Source organism: Manis pentadactyla, chromosome 4, assembly GCF_030020395.1.
Source record: "Manis pentadactyla isolate mManPen7 chromosome 4, mManPen7.hap1, whole genome shotgun sequence".
Taxonomy (NCBI): Eukaryota; Metazoa; Chordata; class Mammalia; order Pholidota; family Manidae; genus Manis; species Manis pentadactyla.
The window spans coordinates 190577031-190584291 of record NC_080022.1 but is presented as its reverse complement, the minus strand read 5'-3'; positions in this window follow the sequence as shown (position 1 = coordinate 190584291).

The following is a 7261-nucleotide window of genomic DNA, read 5'->3' as shown; positions in this document are numbered from 1 at the left end:
TTGTTTACGCCTTTCTGTTGCCAGCCCCGTGGCCTCGCCTCCACACCACGGCAAACATTCTCAGATTTCTTTCTTAGATACTTAAGCATAAATACGAGAACATGCTTTCACTTGATGAGTGCATGGTAACGGGCACCCGCACAGCCACGGGCAAAGGTCATTCATTGTTCAGCCATAGGAACAGGGCAGCATACGAGCACAGCCTACCCACCCCGGGCCCCACTCGCAAGCACCACCTCCCGGTGCAGTTGGTGGGCTTGGGCGCAAGGTGGGGACATCACAGACGTGCGTGTCTTCCGGTCCCACTGTCCTGCCCGCGTACCCAGGCCTCACACCCTCAGTGCTGCAAGGGCCCCTCTGGTTCTTCGCCAGCTCATCATCACGCTCACAACCTGCACAACCACCTCTTGCAACACCCATTTCCACCAGAACAAAACCCAAATGCCTGCCCAGTGCCCGCAAGCTATTGCCAGAGATCAGTCTTAGCGGCTTCAAACGATGATACGCATTTATCAGCCTCACAGTTTCATGGTCAGCAGCTTGGGAGCCACCTGGCTGTGCCGGTCTGGGGCCTCTAGTGAGGCTACAGTCAAGCTGTCGGTGCTGTGGTCTCAGCTGGAGGCTCGACAGGGGTGGGAGGCTCCCCTGCTGTGGCTGCTCCTCGCGTCCTGGGGGCCGGAGCTGGGCTTCGGTGGGCGGCCTCTGTTCCCCCACTATGAGCCTCTCACGGGCCGACTGAGTGAAGAGGCACAGCCACTGGCTGACCTCAGGGAAGGCGGTCCAAGGCAGAGCCAGGGAGGCTGCCCCTCGCCTGGCCTGGCACAGAGGGCACACAGCACCGCCCACCCCACTGCACCCACTACGACCAGATCCCCAGGAGAGGCTCAGGGTCGCCTTTTGGAGGAAGTGGTGTCAGAGGACTGCAGACATGTTCTAACCCATGTGCCAGGATCCGAGGCCCTCCCAGCTCTCCCCACCCAGAGAGTCACCAAAACATCTGATGTCAAAATTTCTGGCAAGTCTTGCAGGTGGGAACCTACTCAGTTTGTCCAAGTCCAAGCTTACGAGCCTCTAGGAATATGTGCTCAGGAAGCAACTCTCGATACACGCTGACGGGAACCAGTACCTTGATAAGAGGCTCATTTCCCTCTGCACATCCAGATGAAATTCCAAAGAGGGAAATGTCCACACAGCAGACTCCCAGGGCCCCGACCCAAGTCACATTCTGGGGGGTGAACTGACTTGGATTCAGATGCCACCACAGGGTGTTTGCAGCCAGCTTTGACCCTGACACCACATGCAGCTTCCGTGAAGGCTCACGTCACACCTCCGTGCAGCCAACACGCACAGGGCCTACCTGGCACCTCTTCTCCATAGTGTCCTTCACGGGCCAGGCTCACGTGCAGAGATGGCTGCATGCAGAGGAGGCTAGTGCGCCCATGGAGCTTACAGAATCAGATCTGCTACTTTAAAACCCTCTCCTAGATCCTGGGCACTGCGGAAAAAATATGCAGAAGTTCGGCCCTAACGCCATCTTGCTGAAGGGGGCTGAGTCTCTTGGTCTCTGCTTTCTGGTGGCAAGTCTCTTAGCCACTCCTTCGGCACCACCCTGTGACCTTCAAACATCTAGGTCCCACCTTCCAAGTCTGAGCCACCCCAGAAGACCCATTCCCAGCAGGCTCAACCTGTCCCAGACAGCGCCCCATGTCTATTCTGGCCTTGATAGTTCATCAGAGCTGACATTCTCCCCTGCTGCCTCCTCCGGAACAAGCCTCCCTCCTGCCCAGGGTGACAGCCATGGAATCTGGCACCCCAGAACAAACCCACAGGGATGGCCTTGGGCCCCCGGGAGACAGCACCTTGGATGCTGGCCCACCCGAGACACGATGAATTGGGTTTGAGGCTGTGCAAGGGGAAAGTCCCAGGCAGTGCCACTGTGGGACTGGTGTGGGGCCCAGCCCAGAGGACAGGGTGCTGCCTCTGGCCAGGTCCCCCTCCCCCCCGCCAGCATGGGAAGCCCCCAGCCTGGGGTCTGCCCCTCTCAGCTGTTTTCTCCGACTCAGTGTCTTTTCACATTTGGTCAATTATTCTCAGCTCCCATCCCAGTCTTCTCAGTGTTTGCCCAGCGGGGCTGCCTGGCAGCTATAAGAGGGCCTGCAAGCGCAGGATTGTCCTGGGGCCCGGGCCTGGCGGCTCACACTCATTCTTTACTGCCTTTCATTCACCTCTGACTCTGGAGCCCCGGCCGCCTGCGGGCCCAGCTCCTCGGCAACGACACAGGCCCTGGAGCCAAGGGAACTCTGGAGTGACCTCAGGAGGGTTCACTGCCCTGGAGACAGCCCGCAGTCACCCGTTACCACGGCGCCAGACCTAGGCTCCGCCGCGGGGGTTTGCATCACCTGGAAGTGCCCTGCTTGCTGAACACTCAAGCTTGCTGACATAGGCACTCTGAACTGAGCCCCTCGCCCGGCTCTCGGCTGAAAGGCCTCCAGGGCGGCCTCTGTCCAGCCCCACTGGCCGTACCCTCAAGGTCCTCAAAAACTCGTCCCTCCAGGAGCTTCAGGTACAAGAAGGTTCCAGGCAGCACAGTCCTCAACTCGCAGGGTGGTGGCTGGGGGTTCTGGGAGGACTTGTCCGAGGACGTCCTCTGTGCCCCACATCCCCCCCACCCTGAACCCCTCTCCTCACACCCAACCACTGAGAGCCCCGCAGCCACCGCTCTCTGCCAGCCTCCAGGCCATGGTGCCCCACACCAGCCCTTGGGCCCAGCTGTCACACTCTGCCCCCTGCCCAGATGCTGATGAGAACCAAAACGCTGTGTCTCACTGGCTACCCTACTGGACAGCATTTGGGTCCAGGGCAGGCTTCAGGAGCAGGGACAGAGCACGGGAGCCGTGACAGGGCCCGGCAACCCCCAACTTCTAGCGAGTCCGTCACCCAGCACACGGCCCTGCAATCTTCACGATTGGCAGGAATAAGATTTAGAAAGCTGAAAAGGTTTTCTTCACCACTTCCATACATTTTTTAATTTTTAATTCACCATGCAAAAACTGGATGAGGCCTCAGGTCCAGGACAGCCCAGCCCCAAACAAGGCTCAGACAAACTCAGAAAATGTAGACCCGTGAGTTTGCCGAAACCACCCAGGCTTCTATAAAACACAGGGACCTTTCTGCACTCAAATTTCTGCGGCTCAGATGTTCTGACTGCATCTGAGCTGCCCTGGGGCCGGGCCTGGATCCAGGGGGGCTCAGAAAGTGGGTGCAAGTGAATGAACATGCCAGTGCCCTGAATGAAGTCATGAAACAACATGGCATAGACATCTAGAAATAAAATAGATCTTAAAATTAGTAAATTTTATAAGGAGACACCTGATCACAGCTCCACACCTTTCTTGTCCTCTCAGTTCCCCTCCCACCCTGGCTCCCCTCATCCTGAGAGCCCAGATGTGGGGGAGTCGGTACCAGAGAGAAAGGGCCACATCCCGACATGGTGCCCTAAACCTGGGGTTCTCTCTAGTGTCCTGTAAACAAAGGGGAGGTGTGCAGCCCTCTGAGGCTTTAGAATTCTGCAAACAGCTCTGTGTTGAGATAAAATCCGCATACAAATTATTTAAACCATTTTAAAGTATGACTCAGTGACGTTTAGTCCATTCACAAAGTCATGTAACCATTTCCTGTATCTAGTCCCAGAATATCATCATCCCAAAGGAAAGCCTCTATGCATTAGAGTCACTCCCTGGCCCCAGGCAGCCGGCAGCCGCCAGCCCTCCCTAGATCTGCCCTGTCAGCGTGGCCTTTTGTGTGCGCTTCTGTCACTGAGCATCCTGTGTCCTGGGTTCGCCCTGCTGTAGCATGAACAGGTGCACTGCTTAGCTGAGCGCCAGTGGGCTGTGCGGAAGGACCAAGTTTGGCAATGGGAGCAGCTGGCTTCACTGGGGACGTGAGCAAGGCCCACCTGCTTGGCCCATCCGGGTGTCTGCCCCACGGGCCAGGGGCTGCCCGTTTGGGCTGGAGAGTGAGGGTGTGTCAGACCACCAGGGGCTCGGCGAGCGTGCGATCGTCCCACGCGGCCACGGAGCCCTCTGCTGAGGAACGTGATCCACCTCCGGCTGGAGAGCGGGTGTCAGCTCCCATGACCAACGTTACCAGGACCGCCAGCTCTGGAGAGATTGGACTGCCCAGCTCTGCCCTTGGCTGCTGATGGAAAAGGAGCAAAAACAAATTTCATTTGTCTATGCAGGAAAACATCAGAGCAAAATCTCCTTAAAATAAGTGCACAAACACTGGCACCTTGGAGAGACAACAGCTCCGGGCCCTCCCACTGCCAGGGGTTCCAGAGAGTGAGTCCTGGGCCGCAGCGCCAGCTGGACTTCCCTCCACAGCACGGGAGGAGGTGCAGAAGGCATTGGCCTGGCAGTCACTGGCCCATCCCAGGGGCCACCCTCAGGACCCTGCACAGCCCCTAGCTTCTTGGGGGTGAACCTCAGCCTCCAGCACACCCCTCCTGAGAAACAGGCAGCCTCGCCTCAAGGAAAACCCCATCTTTGTGCTTCCCCTCTGCGCAGCCCACCCCGGACATGCAGTGGGCGCCCTTTGTGGGGGGTGTTCCTCATGGGGGCTGCACTGGGGGTCTCCCTGAGCTGTATGAATAAGCTTGTCACAGTGCCCGCAGGCCAGAGTCAGCAAAGATGTCAGATAGCGATTGGCTGCAGATCCAGCTTGGGCCCTGGCGATACCATCATCAGAGTCCTTGGCTTTCAGAGTGAGCAGCCGACATGAGGCAGCGGGTGGACTGGCCTCCAAGACAGGCCTGGGGGGCCGGGGGGCCCAGGACTGGGGTGAGGGAGGGGGAGGAAGCTCCCCAGTGCAGAGCAGGCCGGGCCAGAGCTGGTGTCATGGGCCCTTGGCCTGATGGCGAGCTCGCGTGGCCCCGCAGCCCTGTCGCACAGACCCCTGGGCCGCCAGCCCTGAGGCCGCATGACCAGCCACCGCGGCCCGGCAGGCTGCTCAGGGATCCTCTCTGACTCTGGTTTCCTTTTATTAAACAGAAGTTGGGGTGGGGCATGGGCCGAAGTCATGAAATGGAGGGGACTCCGGCAGGCCAGGGCTGAAGGCCACAGGCATAGGGGCGCAGTCCCCAGCCTGCCTGTGAGCTGAGGCCTTTCGAGCCCATGCCCTCACCCCCGTCCCTCTCCAGGTCCTCCGTATAAACCAGAAAGGGCTTCTCATCTTACAAGTTTTGCTGAGAGCCCAGGTAGAAGCTGCTACGGCCCCAGTGCTGGCCTGTGACCCCTGGGGGGACCTGGAGCACCGGGTGCCCAGCAGCCCCCTGTGAGCCAGCAGGCCGGGGCCAGGAGGAGACTGGGTCCTGCCTCTCCACACCCTGGCATGCTGCTTCTCGCAATTTGTGCAAAGAAAAACATGAGGAAAACATGGGAGAGAACTCTAGAATTCAAGGGGAAGGAGACTTAAGCCCTCTGGTCCATCAGTTGTACTCGAGTAAAACCTTGTGTGACCATAGCTTTCATCTGTGATCACCAAAGTCTGCATGACATTACATTTTAAAATTCAAGCCAGAAATGGTTCATAGAATGTAACCCTAAACTTGGAAAACCTGAAAACAGATCCTTGTGTGTGAACAAGTGGGGAAAGGCTACCTCGTTCCTGGATCTTGAATGGTGGGTCCTTTTATTTTTTCATAAGTAGGAGAACAATAGTCATTTTGTGACTTTAAAAACCAAGCCCCTCAACATCTGTCCTCAAAGCAACTAGGGGTCCCACCCCCTAACCCAGGGCAGGCCACGCCACCCCTTCCTGTTGAAGTCCCCACGTACACGCTCTGGAGGCAGGTGTCGGCAGCTCATGGTTCTGGCGGGGAGAGGCGCCTCCGAGGTCTGCACAGGTTCCTCAGGGCCCGGAGGGAGGGCCTGGCCTCCCAGGATCCCCAGCCTCACCCAGCACCACCCCAAGGTGCAGACCCTGGGTCACCCCCGCTGAGCCCCTCTGCAAACGTCTCTTCTCTCCACTTTAAAGCGCACCTTGCTGGCCCTGCTGGGCTAGACTCCGGGAGCTGCTCGCCCTGTCCAGCTTCTACACCGGCGTTCTGCTTGGCTACCTCCCCTCAATACGGAGAAAAAGGAAATCATCCCCTCCACGTGTCACCCATCTGCATCACGACCTCGCGGCCCCGAGCGGCAGATGCTGGAGGAACGAAGCTGCATACGTGGACCTCCAGGCTGGCATCGAAGGCCCTGGGCCCAGCCTGCGCCCGGAACGAGGGGGGCTGCCCTCTGCCATCACCGAGCCACTGGTAGGTGCCCTCCCCACAGGCAGGCGTGGGTCCTGGCCCAGAGGCAAGGCCTTGGGTTCCTCTTCCCTCAGACAGCGAGAACACATGGGCACCCCCACTTTGCCAGGTGGGCTGTGGGCCCAGACAGCAGGGGACAGAGGTGGTGCCACCCACGGGGTTTGCAAACGCAGCCTCCTGGGCTGAGAGAACACCGCCATGCCCATTCGCTTGTCAGAGAAAGAACCTGGGACTCGGACAGCGAGGCTGACCCCACCCTCCAAAGGGGACACAGGCAGGGCTCTGGAGGAGCTTGGGCCTGAACACCGCCTGCCTTCCCCTGAGGCTGGGGTTTCAACAGGAACACAAGAGCATCTTGGAAGAGAACAAAACTTTGTGCAGGGATGGCTCCCCTGTTAACAGCTTGATCCACCATCACCAAATGGGATGGCCAGAGTCCGTCAATGGGTAGGTGGGACATCCACACAGCGGCCACTCAGCTGTGGAAGATAAGGCTTGGAGAGGGTGAGGGGGTGCTCAGCAACACGAGGGTGCTGGTGCCCGACTGTGCACTTAGAACGGCTGAGAGGGCGAGCTTTGTGCTGGCTGCATTCTACCACAATAAAAGCTTTGATATGCATGACCCCAGTTATGTGAGCACGTGCTCACACACACAGCAACTCTGGAAGAAATGCACCAAAACGCTGCCTCTGGTGGTGAGAACATGCTTTCTCTGCTTAGGGTTGGCTGTGATCCCCAAATTTCCTAAAAGGGGCAGCAGCACTCTCACAACAGAATAGCAGCTACAAAATGCACACCCTGACACAAGCCGCTGACACAGGGGCTCCGTCAGGCCTCTGCCCAGGACGGGCACTCCAGTTCCCGCCACCGTAAACCAACCGGCTGAGAACTGCCCTGTGTACCCGACGGCCGTCAGCTTCCTTTCTCCTGCCTCCTCGGCAATGCACGGGGGGC